This window comes from Paroedura picta, chromosome 10 (genome assembly GCF_049243985.1).
Source record: "Paroedura picta isolate Pp20150507F chromosome 10, Ppicta_v3.0, whole genome shotgun sequence".
In the NCBI taxonomy this organism is placed as follows: domain Eukaryota; kingdom Metazoa; phylum Chordata; class Lepidosauria; order Squamata; family Gekkonidae; genus Paroedura; species Paroedura picta.
The window spans coordinates 46039343-46059198 of record NC_135378.1 but is presented as its reverse complement, the minus strand read 5'-3'; the positions used below and the strand labels follow the sequence as shown (position 1 = coordinate 46059198).

Sequence of the window (19856 nt, the reverse complement as noted above, 5' to 3'; positions counted from 1 at the left end):
AACAACTTTTTTTCCCTTCTCAGGTCTACTGGACCCAAAACAAATTAGTATTTCTAAAAAATCCCAGATCCAAATACCATACTGGTATTCACACCTGGGATTTTCCCAGCAGACATGAACAATTTTTTTTTGTTCATGCCTAGTCAAATCTAGCTGTTGCTTTATCTTTAATAAAAGCATTTATACAAACCCAAGCAATTTAAGGCAGTATTCAACAAAAACAAACCAACACAATTAATCAATCTAAAATACAATAATCAAATCTATAAACCAAGAAACCAGTTTCAAAACCATAGATATGATGAAATGTTTTAATTGTGTTTAATATTTCTTATAAATTAACTCTAAATAGCTAATATTAAGAAATACTGGCTGTAAAAGCCAACTATGCTAAAGATTTCAAATGAATTAGAGAAATCATTTATTTCCCACTTCCTCAAGTGCTTTGGCATAATTTTTGTGTAATCTCATATGTAGAGGAATGCACCCCACAGAAGGATAGAAAGTAGTGAGGGAGAGGTACCTTACACTGAAAGAAGTTACCACCATTACTGGAACAGATCTGAGGGATCCTGCCCAACATTCTCATTATTGCATATATTTATTCCCCAGTTTGGTGTAGTGGTTAGGAGTGCGGACTTCTAATCTGTCGAGCCGGGTTCGATTCTGCGGTCCCCCACATGCAACCAGCTGGGTGGCCTTGGGCTCGCCACGGCACTGATAAAACTGTTCTGACTGAGCAGTGATATCAGGGCTCTCTCAGCCTCACCTACCTCACAGGGTGTCTGTTGTGGGGAGAGGAAAGGGAAGGCGACTGTAAGCCGCTTTGAGCCTCCTTCAGGGAGAGAAAAGCGGCATATAAGAACCAACTCTTCTTCTTCTAGCCAAGGGCCTATAATCCAGCACAATTTGCCTGAAAAATACGGTCTGCTGAACACCTGTTTGATGGAGAGATGGCAGGCCTTGAAACTATGAGTAAATGGGCTGAAGGAAGACATAACCAACTGAGGAGAAAAAATACCAAGAAGTCACTTTTAGTGGAAACTCTTAAATTTTAAGTTCTAGGTGCAGTATGCTTATCTGGGGAACTTCTCCTTGAGATTCTGCTTTTGCTGTATCCTGCAATTGTAGAATAAAGAACTCAATGGTGTTTTAGTGTTTTTTTTCCAGCATCACAAGACTAATTTGTTTTTCTCTGTTTCTGTTCATTTATTTCAAGGGACCTTTTAACAGACAATATTACATCATAAAGGCATTTATGGTATTTAGACAATGATGAGATCTTGTAACCTCTTTAAAAAGCTAGCAGTTCTTAAAAATGCCCCCAAGGTTTTCCCCCTATAATTCTTCAATCTCTCTTAATCACAGAAATTGCCATTGAAAAATTCATATAGTAGAAGAAAAATCTTTAATAATGTTCCTAATAATTTATGAAGGCAGGTGGAAAAATTATTCAGTTGATGATGACACTTGAGAACAATTTAGATAACCACGTAGAAACTCCTTTTCTCAGAATATCATTATTATCAGTGTTGTATATGACCGGTAACCTTCTCATTCCTTAAGAGGAAAATGCAAGCCATGTAAAAAATTAAGTTTTTAAAGCTTTATAAGGAAATATTGTTTTGTCGAAATATATTATGATTAAGTAAAATGAGACTGAAGATGTGAGAGGATAGGTAAGTCCATTAAGGCTGCAGATAAAGAAAACAATTATATGAGTGGTGAGAATTTTGCTGCTGCTAACAATGTAATTTCCATCACTTAGATACATATATAAGAGCTTTGGATCTTCATTCATTATAGTCAATAACTTTTTAGTTAATTCAGATGCTTAGAAAAACAAAAGATGACATCTGCCATTAGAATAATAGAACTGGAAGTTTTAGGTTCACACCCATCCCTAGTCACAAGCTTGTAGGTAACAATCTGTACACCGCCCGTGGCGCCGCGGGCGCCACGGACTAAATAAAGCTGTAAGCCCTCCTGGGGCGGGATGTGTCCGGGATGAGGAAGGGTCCGGATTGGACCCTTCCTCATGACAGACAATCGGAGGGACCAATCGGCAGGCGCGAAGCGCCTGCCTATTGGTCCCTCTGATTCCCAGCAACTGCGAGCCGCCTGAGGGAACCCCCGGCAGTCGCGCGGAGCGCGGCTGCTGGGGGTTCCCTGCCCAGCGGCCTGATGCGGCGAGAGGCGCTTCGCGCCTCTCACCGCATCAGGCCACCGCCCGAGGGAACCCCCAGCACCGGGAGCAGTGGCAAAGCCATCGACGCCGGAGCCGCGATTGGGGGCACCGGAAGAGCCTCCCCACGATCGACGCCCGCCCCGCGATCGACGGAGGGACCTTTGCCGCGGCAGCAACTCACCTGCCAGCGCCACGCCCCACCGAGAAGGAGCTACGATGACGAGCAGCCTTCAAGAACCGTGGAGCTGCCGCTGACAAGCCGCCGCAGCCCAGCGCGCCGAGGAGCCCAACCCGCCGAGGAGCCGCCGAGGAGCCGCCACCCGCCTCCTCTTTAAGGTCACCTTCCGTCCCTCGCTCTGGCCCCCGGCTCCTAGCGCCCATTGTATCCTTTGTACAATGGGCTTTTTTTACTAGTCTATAGATAAAAGCAGTCTGCTATACGTGACATACTTGAACTTCTCAGAAGTTTTTAGATGATTCATCTTATAGATCAGAAACAGGTTAAAACAACAGGAAGCAGAGAGTAGGAACATGGGTAATCCTCACAGTGGAGTAAATACCATGGTTCCCAAAGAGGCTGGTACTGGAACCAGTCCTAATTTGTTCACAAATGATCCAGAACTAACCAGGATTACAGGCAACACACAGTTGTTCAGTATGCTAGAAACTGAGGTGGATTTGTTTTCCAAATTGGGTGAATGAACAACATAGCAACAATGGGTCAGTCTAAGTACCATATATACTTGCATATAAGTCAAGTTTCACAGCCCTTTTTTTAAGCTGAAAAAGTCCCCCTCGGCTTATATGCGGGTATTAAAAACACACACACACACACACACAGCTTCCAGACAAGACTGGAGGGTGGGGGTGGGAGACAAGTATACTTGCCTGAACAAGAACAGTCTCTGCCTCTCCCCCTCCTGCCTTAGTGAGGCTAGCACAAGGCTAGCATGTGTTGCAGGAAGCTCTGAAGCCTCTGTCTCAGAGGGAGAGCAGAGAGCAGAAGGAGGAAATGCCCCTGGAGGAAGGGATAAAGGCAAGAGGGGTCAGAGGGAAAGAGGAGGGTGAGAAGAAAAAGGAAAAAAATCCTGCCCAAAACAGGGGGGGAGGAAAGGAGAAAAAGCCACTATCCAAACACCACCCCTGGCTTATATAAGTTTTTCCAGGATTTTGTGGTGTAATTAGGTGCCTTGGCTTATACGCGAGTATGTATGGTACAGATAAAGTAAGGCCAATTCAGATTCTAAAAGCTTATCTTTGTTTATGTCCTGATGAAATTTGAATTGGCAATGACTGACCAAGAAAGACATCTTAGGGCCAAAGCAGACAGCTCATTAAAACACTACAGTGAAAAAGTAAAGTTTGTGGCAGAGGTTATTAAGAAGGCAATTAAAAAACAAGCTTCCAGTGAAAAGAGAAAGGGCAATTAAGGTATGATATGATGGACGTTTATAAAATTATACATGGAATACAGTGACAAACTAGACAGAACGTCTTCCCCTTCTCCCATAATATCAAGAGACAGAGACATCCAAACAAGTTGATAAACATTTGATTAAGAATGGAACAAAGGAAAACATCACTGAAACACTTAAATGGTAGAATTCATGACTATATGATACAACGCTGACCAATAAGTTAGGTAACTTTAAAAGGCCTTCAGAGAAATTGATAGAGCATAGACCAATCATTGGCTATTAAACAGGATGCCTGTATGAAACTTCCATGTTCAGAGGCAGTATACCTGACAGTGTGTGTGTATGTGGGGTTAGGACAAATAAACAAACAAGTAACAGGTGAGGCCAAAGCCACCTTATAAGGCTTTTCTGGCTGGCTGGCTGGCACAGGAAACGGGATGCTGGACTAAAAGCTACCAGTGCTCAGATGCAGCACAAGTGCTGTTAAACCTACAGAATAAATGACAGAACAGGTTAGAGAAAGCTAGATAGGAAAGAGATTGGGACAGTGTTTCAATGTAGAAGAAAATGTCTTTATAGCACTCAAACACCCCGGTGCCAAGGATGATCAATGATAATATTGCTAACAAAAGCCACCCTGCCCAGCACTTATTTACTGCCCAGTACTTTTAGGCGTAATTAGTTGTTTACAGGCTGCATTTTCCGGTACAACAGCATGAAATATAAATTATTTCAAAATAGGGCAGGGGTGGCCAAATGGTGGCTTGTCAGAGGTCCATGGCCTACAATACCCTGAGCAATTCATGGGAATTGTAGTCCATGGACCCCTGATAGGGTTTAGTTGAAAAGTTTAATATTGGCAGTAGGACAGATTAGACACCAGATGGCAGCAGATGACAAGGCACAAAACATTTCCAGGTTGAATGACAGCATTCCTAAAGTACTGATAAAAGCTTAAACATTCAAGACTAGAATAATGTTGAGGTATGTTTTTAATAGCCAGGCCCAGGCCTTCCTGTCCTTATTTTATTCCTGAATGCCACGAAAAAACTAACAATTCAATGACATGGTACAATACCACAAAAGACAGAAACACTGTACTACAGAATTGCTCTAAAAATTAAAAAGTGCAGTAATTCAGCTTTATTGATCTTAAACATTCTACTCCATTTATTACCAAGTAGGTAATGTCCAAGTTCTTGTCAGTTTGTCGTTACATGGGAGAACTTTGCTACAAGGACAGTCGAATGTCATGAGAAATCTTGGATCACTCACAATAAGGATGACCCTGACCTGCTGGCATTTTTACACATGATCATTTGTAAGGAAACCTGGTTCTGTGAAACAGCCAGAATTTTCAGACTAATTCTGAATTACTTCTCTTAATATCCACACATTATAGTATCCGCTCATACTTAGTATCAACTCATACATGCATCCTCCCAGAACCAGATTTTACTTTCTCTTCCACATTCCATAAAACGTAGGAAAATATTCAGCAAGTTCTGGCCATACAGCTTGCATTCTTGTAAGTCTGCAGCTATGCAATCACCAACCCAACACTTCTCTAAAATATGATTCCAGAAATCTGCATTACTAAAACAATAGGAAAGGCCTCATTGCCAGCCTTAGCCAGCCCCGAGGGACCTGGAGCAAGAGGACAAATGGTTGGCCAGACAGCTGCCAGGGTCCTGTCTACTTCTGCCGAGGGTTTAGTTCACATTCTGCATCAACCAGGGGAGGAAGATCCTCGCAGAGCAGCAAGATTTTCTCTAAAAAATGGCTCGCAAAAGCCTCACAACTAATGTGCTATTTATTTTGGGACAATCCTAAGGGTTTAATTTAAATAACTGTGCTGAGTGCATGCGCACAGAGGCAATGGCAGCAACACAGAATTCCTTCTTAGTGGCTTTCACTGTCATCTCATAAGCATTCATAAGCGTCTATGAAGATGTCCTTTAGGCTGTATCACGAGTTCTCCACTAGACTCACCCTAGCTGTCCCATCTTCTGTTTCTGTTTGTGCAGATCTGGGGTATACCAAGGAGCTGGCTTTGGATGGGAGACGAGATGAGAGGGTGCCAGGACTGTCTTGCCAATCCTCCACAAGTGGGGGGGGGGGGTCTGTCTCAAAACAGCAGGTGCAGGCCTTAACTATTCCTTCCCAATTGATTAACAATTCCTTTGCCACTTGTTTCCAATGACTATTTGTTGGAAGTGGTCCTGATCCGTGGCAAGGATCGAGTTAGAAAGGAAAATGCCACTGCAGGGGAAATCAGGAGAATAAAACAAAAACAAGATGCCTGTTGCTGCAGGTGACTGTAAGCCCCTGAACACGCTCAAAATCGATTGTTCTCATGGAGTGTTTTTTGTGATACCCTGAGGATTCCAAATTTATGTTTACCACTGCAGAAATAATGGCAAACATAAATCTGGAATCCTTAGGGTATCACAAAAACCACTTCATGAGAACAATCGAATATGTGCGTGTTCAGGGGCTTACTGTCATCTGCAGCAACAAGCATTCTTGAAAGTACATCTGAAAATCCCCACTTCAGATGAGTTCAAGAACTTGGGTTGCCATGTCCTAAACTTTGTCTTAGGACAGAATGCTCCAGTTAAAAGCTCTCCCTAGCGATGAATACAGTGGCCTTAAACAACCTACTATCTCTCAGTTTCAACCCCAATTTGTAATATTGGTATAACAGTGTGACCACATTTTACAGCACTGTCATATCAGGATTACAGAGATAATCTACTTGAAGCATTATGAACACTCAGGAAAGGCCTTGTAAATTCTAAGCATTATGATGAACAGACATCAGCCTTGCCAGACACATGGGCATTGGGGCGCTTAAGGTGAGTGCTGCACTTATTTGGGAAAGCAGGGTTCATATGGTTTACCTTACCTGTCAAAAACATAATTTCATGTGCATTTCTCAGTATGTCCTTTTTTACAATACAGACTCATGTCTACGTTGTGATGAAACAGTGTCATTCAGAATCTGCAGGAAAGTTGGACCTGTTTTACATCAAGCATGACTCTCTTCAATCCTGGATCGTTTAAAAACCTAAATTAGGAAGCTGCTCTTGTTCAAGCTTGCTGCAGTCTTGATTTGGGAATACTCTCTCCCTTCTCTCATTCTTTATATACCTGCATTTCTAATCCAATCCAGGATATAAAATGTTTTTAGATAGGTACAACCAAAACCAATCTGTCTCCTTTGCTTAATCAAGAGGCCCTTAATTCCTATTGATTTAGAATTTTCACTCCTGAATTAATTCACCATGCAAATACATGCAAGTGCTTTATACAGACTCAGACCACTGATCCATCAAGCCTAGTACTGTGTAATCCAACTAGCAGGGCTCTCCAAGGACTCAGACAGTGTTCTTTCCCAGCCCTGCTACCTGGAATTTTAACAGAAAGCACCAGGGACTCAACCTTCTGCATGCAAAGCACGTGCTCTACCTGTGAGCTATAAGTAATTGGATTTGTCAAGCAAGATTCCTCAGGACCACAGATACACTTTTCACTTACCAAATATGTTGTGCATTGCTGCAAAGGGTGGTCTGAGCAGTAATACATGGTCATCTTTATCAGCTTTTGGATATTAAAGCTCTACGTCGTTCCCGTCGTCCTTATCACAAGGCATCCTGTAGCCTGAAGCTAAACTAATAGATTTGGCTCACATTAATTCACTCCTATAATTTTGCATTTAATTACAAACTTCCAAGCCATATGCTATTTACATAGATAATCTTGTCATTTATAGATGCAATTAGCGTGCGTTGGGTGTGCATGTACAGGCGAAAGTGAATCTAGAAGTGAAAGTAGAATACGGGATTGTTTGTAGACCTGGCACACCAGAAATGCCTGCAAAAGAAGAGGGCCCTTGTGGCGAACTACAAAAAGAATGAAGGCAACAAAGAGCACTGCTCAGGACACCACTGCTGTTATCAGATTGCAAAGGAGAGCTCAGAGTCCAGGTCAGTGAGTGCTCTGAGTGTTCGTCACTGAAGCCTCTCAGAACACCAGGAACTGCATTCCGAGAATGCCTTGTGATCGCACAGGAAAAGGGCAAAGCTCTTTATGTGAAATGGCAGGAGTAAGCTGAATTAATTCCAGAAGTCTTTTTCATTTCTGGCTGTGGTCACATCTTTTTTTCTTATGGAACTCTGGAGGCTGCTGTGCTATAGAATAATGGCATTTTTGTGCAATAAAATAATGTTTCTTAAATCCAGTTCTCTTATCAACAGATTGCAACTAGCTTCAAACCCATCAACGAATCACCAGCCCTTCTGTGAAAGTCCGGATCACCTCTGGTGGAAACGGGGCTGTATTCAGCCCCCCCTTAGGTATTTACAGCTGGGGAATGGTGTGAATTAGCACAACACAGCCTGGACCTCTCTGTGTGTCTGCCTTTCCCTAGCTGTTCTCCTGAGGCTCTCTATGTAAGATCTCTGCCAAATAAGCAAAACTAGGATGGTGCAAATTTAGGAAAGGCTGCAAAAGAAGCAGGAGAAAACAAAACTACTTGATCACTGACATACTGGGGTACGGAATTGGGAGGAAGCTGCATTGAAACATATACAGTGATGACACAGGCACTTCCGATACTGAGCCCCTACTTTGTGGGCTTATATTTCATTTTATGACTCAGTATTTGTTATATTAATAGCAGTGTGGGCTCCTTCATATTACGTTATATACATTATGGTCTGTGGGAGTGCTACAGAGTGTTTCTTTGTTGTGTAGTAAAGTGAGAAGCCCCAAGCGACACGGAAAGAAACCGTGCTACTGAGGGAAAGTACATGGGGGCAGAGGCCTCAGCTTCCTGGCTCTGATTGCTTTTCCCCACTGGGGGAAGACTGATACTCTTTCTGATTCCATAAATCACAAAAGGTGAGATTAACAACAATAGCAAAACGGTAGTCACACAACTATAAAAGCAGAATTCTTAGTTACTGTGTTATATCATTCCTAAAACACTCAGAAGGCCTGACCGTTTATGGTCTCCCATCCCATGTCTTCTGTAGAGCTTAAGAATGATAGCCTGTATTTATGCTTCTGTATTCCTAATGTTTCCCCTAATGACACAATACTTAGCAATGGTAACACTGAAAGTACAGAACATTGTAGGTAAGAAACATTCCATTTTTTGCTTCGTTACTAATGGGGAACATTGTATGAATCACAAAGCTGTACAAAAAGCCATTTCTGCTGTGAACTCAAACTTCAATTAAAAGTGGCCATTTAATAGGGGCAGGGGGAGAGTTTTAATAGCAAGAGGGACTATGGTTTAGTGGTAAAGCATCTGCTTGGCAAGCAAAAGGCACAAGGTTCAAATCCCTGGTGTATCTACTTAAAAAGGTAACAGGTGATGCAAAAGGCCTCTATTTCAGACTCTGGGGAGCTGCTGCCACTCTGACTGGACAGTGCTGGCCTTGATGAATCAATTGACTAATTCTATATAAGGCAATTTCCTGCATTTAATAAAAAGAAGTACACTTTTATTATCTTTTGCTTGCCATACTCTGTTTCGATATTGTATATTTATCTCACCCTTCCTTAGGGAGCTCAGGGTACACAATTATCCCCTTTTCCATTTTAGCCTCACATAATCTCAGTGAGGTCAAGATCACCCAGTAAGCTGACAATTGAACTGGGTTCTCCAAGGTCACAGTTCAATACTACCACTATACCACATCAGGTATTCTGTACTACTGTTGACTTGCATTCTAAACACAACTGATCTGTCCTTTTGGTGGCAGGTGGATCATAGACACCTGATACTGTATTCATGGTGGGCTCCATGGCAGGCAAGCCTTTACACCAGTGAGAAGTATAAAACAGCACTGATGATTAGCTATTGTGTTTGGATTCTACAGCAATCAACTGGATTCTGCAACCACTTATGAGTCAGAGGACAAGACAGTAGATCCTCACTGTTTGTCAGCGATCTGCTCCCATATCACTGCTAAGGGCAAAATTCTTTTGGGTAACCAAATATTCTGCAAAATGGACCAGTGTGGTAATTATGATGATGTAATTGTGGCAGTATAAACACAATGGAAAGAACTTAATGACCAGAGAACAAATCAGTAAAATTGTGAGTAATGAGTGGTACGGGTCTACGGTAAACACCAGTTTATTGTTTGTTTGTTTGTTTTTAAAAAGACCTGACTGCTTTGGATGAAAAGCCCTCATTTCTGCAAGGCATCACAACTGGACATAAATGTTATAGAATGAGTTTTAAAAGCTTTAATATATACATTTCCGTTAAGGCGCAAATTTGTTCTCTATAATGACATGATAGCCAATAAAGAAGCAGAAGAAAAAAAGCTCTGCACCCTTGTGCATACTGGTGGAGTATTTGGCCTAACATATTACTTAGAATGACAGTGATTTAAGGTGTGCCATATCAGAGGCACAATTTACTACTGGAAAGAAAACATTTCAGCCAGTTGCCTTGACAACATGCCACTGCTGCACTGAAAATTAAAGGAAACACCAATCTCTGTTATGGTCAGGGCTACAAAGCATTGGCCAAATTAAGTTAGAAGAAAACCAATCCTAGAGTAAATCAGTGTCACCTGTCCTAAGCAATATTAGGCATCTCTTGTTATCATGATCTTGGCTAGAAAACCTGTAAGAAAACAGAGTGATTTATAGTAGCTCAAAGTAATAGAAAGGAAGAAACGGCAAGAATACAATGTGGTGCCGACTGCTCAAAGGTTTCCTCTTCCTCCCTGCAAACTGTGCCTGCAACTTGAGGTTCTAAGTGGAACCTGAAGTGCTGGGGAGGAAAGGAGTGGCTCCTAATAGGATTCTAGTTTGAATTCTCTGCAGAATCTCCCATAGTTCTCCCTGCAGGGAATAACGCTTTCAAGAGCCAATACAGCGCGGCATGGTTTTAAATAATGAGAGTAAATAAGAATGATCAACGTGAAGCTATGTTTTAAAACAAGACATCAATACCATTCAACAGCCCAGTTACCCTGCAGCTCCCAATTACTAAGACTAAATTTTGCTCTGGAAGTACTGAATTCTAAAGCATCTACAACAAACAGAATTTTTTTCTTATTTATCTGATGCCTCACTATTTGTAACCTCAGGGTATTATCTCCTGGAGACATAGTTTCAATACACCAAAATATAGAGCAAACAGAATTTTAACGACAGAATGCTCAAAACTTTACTTTGTGTATGTGAAGCTTTCCAAGAGAAAAATATGAAAACTCTCATTCATGCCTTCTATAATTTTTTACAGAACAAGAATCCAAAAGTATAACATTTTCACAAAAACATTAACATGGAACATACTAAATCAATAACCTGGAGCAGAAACAGTCCACAAATCTGACTCCCGAAAGCTCAGGGTGGCAATTTAAGGACACAACTTGACCACTTGGGGAGGGCATTCTATAGCCGTGACTACCACAGAGAAGGCTCTGCTTGTGGCTGATGAGAATCTAGCATCCAGTGCCTAATTTGCCAACTACCTAGTGGAAAAAACCCTTCCATGAAGGCTTAATGGGATGTCATTTTCCTCCATGCCATGAAAAGCCTCCACTGCCTGTTTGCATATATTAAGCCTCTATTAAAGAGACAGGGTGTTTTCTCTGGGACTGTTGGCAGCCCTGGAAAGACCTGGCTGAAGATGGAGCGGTTAGAAAACATGCAAGACTAAAACTACGGTACATGCAATTGCCTAATCTTAGTTAAGAAATTGGAAATGTTAACTTTGTCTCAGTCCACATAGGGAACTTGTGTCATGACTGGCAAACAACAAATTATGTGTCATGTTCACTGAAAGGCCAAAGTTAACATTTCATTCTTCCTTATGAAGGGCTGTAATTTTATAAATGTGAATTAACATTTCTGAGAAGCTGAAAATGGAAGTGTTAGAAGGGTGGCCATAAGAGAGACAAGAATGCTGAAAAGAAAGGGTATAAGTCAGCCTTTTTCAACTTTTTTGTCATTGAGAAACCCCTGAAACATTCTCCAGGCTTCGAGAAACCCCAGAAGTGGCATGATTATGCAGCATGTGGTTGGGAAGCAAAGCTCTGTACAGGCCAACCCAGAGCCCCCCCCCTTCCCCCCTCCAAGCCCATCATTGGCCATATGGGGGGGGGGGAAGTTGACAGGACCATATATGGTCATACCACCCTGGTTGACAAAACCTGTTATAAGTACTCCCCAGATTGCTAGATACCGTAGAAGCATCTGGGAGGCAGGTCTTAATTCAAACAACCTAGCCATTGCAAAGCATGTCAAGTAATTTCATATTCATAAGTGAGCAACATCCTTCAGGTAATCCAGGTTTCTTAATTTAATTTAATAACTGAGGAAGAATAGATATGATTTCTAAAAGGTAAAGTCTGGGATTAAAATCAAAACATCTCTTCAAATAAACAGTAAAAGGCAAATGGGAAAATGTATTTAAGAAGCTATATACATTAAAATCTTTAAAGAGACATCCTAAGCAGAGTTCCATCTTTGTATGCTCGTTGAAGTCAGTGGGTTTAAACAGGTGCTATTCTGTTTAGGTCTGCTCTGCAAAATAGTTCATATTCATTCATTCATTCATTCATTCATTCATTCATTCATTCATTCATTCATTCATTCATTCATTCATTCATTCATGGCCAATGACCAACAGTAAAACCAAAAGAAACAGATAACAGAACAATATCAGTTAGGATATCACCAGATACAGTAGCATCATGAAGGCAAACTTATACAGATCTGAACTTCCCATTAGTCCAGATAGGGACCTCCACATCTTGGTGGCTATATAACAAAACTTTGCTAAGGAATAGTAGTGGCCTTATCCTCAATTTAAAAATTACTAAAAAGTCATCAGAGTGTCTGGGAAACCTGGCTGACAGAGATAAAACTACAACGATGCCTAACATCATGATAACAATAGAAATGGAATAAAATATGTGTGACTGTTTCAATTCGCCAGAGCTATAAGGGCAAAGCCAAGTTTCATAGGTAAACACTTGAATCTTCCATTAAGCAAATCCAATGGAAAAGGATTAAAGTGAGCCCTAGAGAAGATCTATTGGAATTTAGTGAAGTTAATGGATGTCAGGATGCTAGGGTCCTCACTGGGACATCTTGGAGGGCCCATATCCAGCCTGTGCTGAGGCAGCTGCATTGGTTACCGGTTGCTGCCCGGATCCGGTTTAAGGTGCTGGATCTTACCATTAAGGCCCTCTGCAGTGTGGGACCCACATACCTGAGGGACCACCTTTCGGCTCTATGCTCTGCGAACACAAATTTGTTGGTCATTCCTGGTCCCGAGGAAGCGCGCCTGGCCTTGACCAGGGCCAGGGCATTTTCGGTCCTGGCTCCCACCTGCTGGAATGAGCTCCCGGAAGAGCTACGAGCCCTGTGAGAGCTTTCTGCATTCCATAGGGCTTGCAAGATGAAGCTCTTCCGCCAGGTTTATGGTTGAGGCCGGCATGCGGAAGAAGATCTGGACCCCCCCTGCTATTGAGCTTTATTAGGCTACCAGGGGCGGATTAAAGAAGGAAGATCAGCCCTTCTGTCCACCCTGAGGTTTATGAGTATTTAGAATTAGGTCGCTTTGCCACTTACTGGAGCGTTTTAAGGTTCATTGGTTGGTTTTCGACTGTTTTAAATGGTTTTATGGGGGGGGGGTTGCGCTTATTGTTACCCGCCACGAGCCTTTGTGGGAGTGGCAGGATTAAAAAAAAGTAATAATAATAATGATGATGATGATGATAATGTTGATGTCAAATATGGTGGAGTAGAAAAACCTACCCAAACCTTTAATGACCTGTAGGCAGAAGAGCCATTTCATTATGCAACTCAATATTCTCAGGTGTTTGGGGTACCTTTTTTTTGCTGTATTTAGGCTCTTTCCAGTAGGCCCTAGTCCAGTTAAATATGAACATATGTCATGTAGTCAAAACAACAGGAACTGGTGAAGTGTCTGCTTGAAGATATGTGCATATAACCCGAGTGCTATTTTCATTTGATACTCTTCTCCATTCCATATGGATCAAATGGCATGCTGATCCTCTTCAGGATTTTAGAGTGTTCACGCTTCAGATGGTGGATTAAATATCCATGAACTATAGCTTTCACAGTATCAAAAATCCAGTTCTTTTAAAAGGCCAAATCAATTTGTCTTATGGGTGTTGAGAAGTACGCAGATGGATATAGGTCAATAAAAAAATCATTGTGCAATTTTGATTCTCTGCATGGCACTGCAAGGTAACCTTCTAAGCAGGTAAGTAGTTATGAATTTTTAAACTATATGATGGAAATGAAAATGCAACTATGATAAAGTCATTAATAAAGGCATTAAAAAGAAAATGACCTAAATGGAAACAGAACTTTGGTTGTATATATTCATGCACAGTGCAATCCTACACGATTTAATCCAGTCCAAGACCACTGATTTCAACTCCTGCATAGGACTGCAATGATCCCATACTAGTGTGCAGGATTGCACCATAAGCCTCTTAGAATCATAGAGTTAGAAGGGGCCATATAGAACATCTAGTCCAACCCCCTGCTCAACGCAGGATCAGCCCTAAGCATCCTAAAGCATCCAAGAAAAGTGTGTATCCAACCTTTGCTTGAAGACTACCAGTGAGGGAGAGCTCACCACCTCCTTAGGAAGCCTATTCCTCTGCTAAACTATGCGTACAGTAAAGTGAAGTTCAGGTGATAAATATTCATTCAATTCTGTGTGACGGCTATATGTTGATAGGCACTGGCCATAAATACAACATTTACATCGGTAGCTTTACCCAGAGAAAGCTCAGTTACATAATTATTAAACATATATTTAGCTCATAATGGATTGATGCCTTGACTTGTGTTGAAACTAATTGAGACAGGTACATGTTCTTGGCTGAGACGTACAAAAGAGAATTCACTTTTTTTCCTTTTTTCCTTTTCTATGAATCATAGTAAAATAATTTTCTTTCAAAGAAAGACTGTTTCTGAGATAACAAAGGTAGACAAGTTGATAACAATCTGAGCTTAGGTTCAATGTAATTACTAGCTGGAAGACAGCAGTGCTGGAAATGTTACAAGACTATTTTGATAAAGTAAATTACAGCTGAGACAAATTTCAATCATTTGGAAGTTACTATCAGAAGGCACAGGCAAAAGGCAATGGAGTAGAATCATAGAGTTGGAAAGAACCTCATGAGTCATCTAGTCCAACCCCCCGCACCATGCAGGACACCCACAACCCCATTGCTCATACACTGTAACTTGCCACCCCCTTAAGCCTTCACAGAATCAGCCTCTCTGTCAGATGGCTATGCAGCCTCTGTTTAAAAATTTTCAAAGATGGAGAACCCACCACCTCCCGAGGAAGCCTGTTCCACTGAGAAACTGCTCTAACTTCTTCCAGATGTTGAGACGGCATTTCTTTTGAATTAATTTCATCCCATTGGTTCTGGTCCATCCCTCCAGGGCAAGAGAGAACAACTCCATCCTCTATAACAGGGGTCATCAACTCCCGGTCCGCGGCCCGGTGGTGGGCCGTAAAGGCCACAGTACCGGGCCGCCGGCAGCATGGCGGTGATGCAAATGCGCACACGCAGTTGTCGCACATGCACGTTAGTGCCACCTGGTGGCGAAAACACGCATGCACGGCAATTGCGCGTGCGTGTTTTTGCAGCACCTGGGCCGTCGGCTCTTCCCTCACTCCCGAGGCGGTCCCTGACCTGAGAAAGGTTGGGGACCGCTACTCTATATGGCAGCCTTTTAAATACTTGAAGATCCCTCTCAGTCATCTCCTCTCCAGGCTAAAAAGACCAAGCTCCCCCATCCTTTCTTCATATGTCTTGGTCTCCAAACCCCTCACCATCTTTGTTGCCCTCCTCTGGACACACTCCAGTTTGTCTACATCCCTCTTCAACTGGGGTGCCCCAAAACTGAACACAGTACTCTGAGGCCGAACCAGAGCAGAGTAAAGCGGTACCATCACCTCCCGTGATCTGGACACGATACTCTGTTTGATACAGCCCAAAATCCCATTTGCATGTCAGAGTACTTTTCAGTTTCAAAGACCTGCAAGAGTCTGTTGGTTTGTATTATGTCTGCTCTTTACATCCCAAAACAGCACAGAAACAACTTGCTTTGGAGGTACACAGATTTCTTAAAAAAAAAAACCCTTATAAACCTTAAACCTATTAAGTGAATATTAAATTTCCAAGTGAAAAACATTAATGGGAGTGAACTTGCAGGCTTTCAGAGCAGGAACTGAACAGATACAATACTTTAATGACTATTTCTCAGGTTGTTAGGTACAGAATGAGACAGCTGGCATTGCACAACTATGGAAATATTTGTTCTATTTATTACAATAAGATTTAAGTTGGTTGATAATGACTTAAACCATATTCCTTGAATCAGATGTTGAGTGTAATTGCTGTGGTTTAGAGACAAATCTTCCAGTGTGGGGTCCAGATGGATTTTTCAGTAAACAAGAGATGGAACTTTTGTGTCCAACATTAATATCTGAGTATTACAAATGAGGGGATATTAGAAGTTATGCTAAACAAAGTAGTTGTTTTCAAACAGTTGTAGCTATTTCAATGTATATCTTGTCCACATATGCTTATAAATCACAGAAAACCAGCCACACAGAATCCAAACATTTACTATGATCAGTATTTAGTGGGTTGACCGTGCAACAACAAAGATAAAGTGATTTAGGAGTACACTGGTGATTTAAAGACGAGCAAGAGTGATCCAGTCACTTCACAGATTCTTATTAGCTCTTGAATGTAAATCCCTGAAGGTTCACAACTTATAGCATACACACTTTATTTATTCAAGAAGATTTTCATTCTTCGGATTCTACTTTTGAAGTTACAGAAGATAACATCAACAATACTTAGGTGGCTAAGAATGTAAGACATATAGCAAACAGCCACAACTAATTAATTTCTGGCACCATCCTGTTAAATATCCGAAAACAGAGTACTCACCTACATTACCAGTATAAACCCTTGCAGATGAATTGAACTTGTAATGTTTTGCTCTATATGTGGTGTGCTGATTATGTTGCCATTAAAAACATTTCGTTGGACTTAAAAATTCTTTGGATCAGAAAAAGAACGTGCTTCTACAAATCATAGCATGTGCAAGCCTTATATTAAGACAAATGGCTGAGAATATTTTTGGAAATCAAGATGTGAAAGTAGGGATGATAAGCAGTCTGAGAAGTTGCAAATTGCAAAAGGACTTCTCCTGGGGGGCAGAGACACTCACAACAGTCCATATGTTTGAGATAAATGCGTATCTGCCTATATACATACAAATCTGTAACTACTATGAATCAGGGATTCCGGCATCAAAACTTACAGCTACCTAGAGACCCAGTACAGGCATCCTTTATCACTTTATCACTTTACAGATGAGCAACAATGAATTGACTATCCCTTCTTCAACAGTTTTCTTACTTACTTATGCCTTTATGAGAGAGGAACAACTGCAGTGTGACCATTAGGGTTGGGTGCTTTGGCGTCCGAAGTGGCTGTTCGCGCCCAAAGCAGCCACAACACGGGGGAGGAGGGGAGGTACAGGCATCAGTGCGCTGACGGGCGTACACATGCTGATGCCCGCATCTCCCCCCCAGTGGCACAGCGGTGGCTGCTTTGGGCGTGAACGGCTGCTTTGGACACCAAAGCGCCCAACCCTGATCAGCCAGGGAAAGACAGAATGACGGGAGGAGGAAAACTAAATAGATTGCTTGCCTTTGTAAAGGTAAAGGTATCTCCTGTGCAAGCTTCAAATCACGTATGACCCTTGGGGTGACGCCCTCTAGCGTTTTCATGGCAGACTCAATACAGGGTGGTTTGCAAGTATATACGGTATTAAACGGTTCACCACCATTTCAGCATAATATACTCTGACAACAAAGGGAAACCTACAAATGAAGTCAGTTTGGGAAAGATGTGAAATTGTTTCCAGGTACTAGCTAAAGCTGCATGGCAGAGTCTATTCATAACTGTTTATTGCACTTCTACACAAGTCAGCAGACAGGATGCAGTATAACTAAGAACAGGATTTTAAATTTCCATTTAAAGTAATATTCTGGCGTGTCTGCAAAGTAAGGTAATGGGTTTGATACAGGCAGGCTTGTCACCTGATATGACTCATTTTCCTTTTCTATTATGGCTTTTGTTCCAAATAGCTTTTACTCCAATTAACCTTTTTGGTTGACAAATGAAACCCTGTTCTCCACTTCACCAGTGGAAAAGTTGGTTGAACCCAAGCTAATATTTGGTGCAATCTCAGAAACCAGAAAAACCTGTGAATAAGTCTCCTAGTGCCCAGAAAATGGAACATCAGCATACTGAAAACTACAAAATAGATTAGACAAAAAAGTTTTTAAAAAATCTACAAAATCTATACAGGTCACAAATTTCTTGTGGTTTGGCATACAATTTGGTTTACTTCATATTGATCCTTCTATATCCCTTAATCACTTAATCACCATTACTTACCCATTCTTCTTGTTTTTATGTAATTTTAATTGATATTATTTTTAATGCCTTTGAAATTGTTTGCTGCTTTGAGAGTCCTAATTAAATGGAAAGATGGAATTCAAAATTGCTTAGGTGGGGGACAAATCTTGATTTCTTTCCTTGGTGCAAAACACCCACAATTCTGAGAGTATAAAAGGCTGTGTTAAGAAATTGCATTGCACATGTACATTCTGAGGATGACAAAAGGTTCTGGGAATAGCTTGTTAGGGAGCGCAAAAGAATATGGCAGTTTGTGTAACTATCATGGGCACTAATGCATATAAGTATTTGTGGATGATTAATGGGCAAGCCTTCTAGTAGTACCTCTGTAAAATAATAAGCAGAACAAAACACCTTGCACTAATTTTATGACATGCTCTGCAGAGAGCAATTTTAGCCAAGACAGATATTGCGTATTACTTGAGATAATGATATAACCATAGCTGGTTGAGATGTAAGCATTTAAAAAATGCAAAATCAGATAATACAAAATCTGCAACATGAAAGAGCATTATTTAAAAACCTGTACACATTTAAAAGATTTTTCTCTAAATTTGTGCACCTACTTTGAACTTTTCATCTGCATAATTATATTCTGTTTTTGTCAGTCACGGGGAGGAGCAACTCCTGAGCTTCAATCACTAGAATCCTTATTTATCTCTGGATTCTGAGTTTATTAGGTAGATACCGATACTGATTGGGGTTTTATTCTTGTTGTAACCCACTGCGAATCAACTCTGAGAGCAGCAGGTAAGAAATCTAGTTAACAACAACAACCACAAGCATAGTCTGCAGTCCTAAAAAGGTAGAAACAGGTGTTGGGCCAAGATATCCAGAATGGCTGATTTTGTGGTCAAATGCAGGTGAGGTAGTAATGCTTCACATTTCCCAGCAACCTGTTAGGCAAACAAACTTACTTTGTTTGACTCTCACACAATCAGACTGTGATCTGGCCAAGGATATGTTTGGATTACCCCCACGAATTCTAACAGCTGCCGAACAATAAGTTTGCAATTGGCTAATGGTCAGAAGCCAACTCACAGCTCATTGGTGGATCAGCTCAGGTGGATCCACCCAGACTCCCCATCAAATCAGTCAAGTTACAAAAAGACTCTCCCTACCCCACAAGCTGAGTAGGCACAGATTCAATAGTTTTAATCTCTGCACTGCCAAAAAGGAAAGGAGAAAAGGCTGGTTTCTTCCCCTGTTCTTCATCCCAAAACAAAGAGAAGGAAAAATAGCAGTCTGACCCCCCCCCCACCTCCCCCAAATTTGCTGCATCTCAGCAAATCTGGGAGGCAGCAAAATTTTCAGAATGGGAGATCAGAAGAACCTGACTTCCAGCTAAGCAGCTTGGAATTGGCTCTTGACTGCCAACCTCCAGATACTGAGCAACATTTCCCTAGTAGAACTACAGCTGCCTCTCAGTTTCTGATGGCTGAGAGTAGAATGTGCCTGTGAATACACATGAACAGGGCTGGGAACAGCCTGTTGATTAGTTGGCTGCCTGATCACTATTGGCAAATGGATAGTGGCCAAACTGGCTGTTGTCCTAGCAACCCTATAGTGAGGGGGGACTGACTTCTACATATTGTGGCTTTAGCTGCAGCAGATATGCCAAATATCTTAATTCGGTTAATATTGTGAATGGCGATCAGAGACAGGATTATTTCCGACTTTGTAAACATATATGTGTCTTCATGTGTGTGCATG

At 41.5% G+C, this 19856-nt stretch overlaps 1 protein-coding gene across 8 annotated transcripts in view; it reads right to left on the bottom strand.

Annotated features, from left to right (window-relative positions):
- MARCHF1 (membrane associated ring-CH-type finger 1) overlaps nt 1-19856 on the bottom strand; it is a 146667-nt gene that overhangs the window by 9984 nt on the left and 116827 nt on the right. The window lies entirely within an intron of this gene.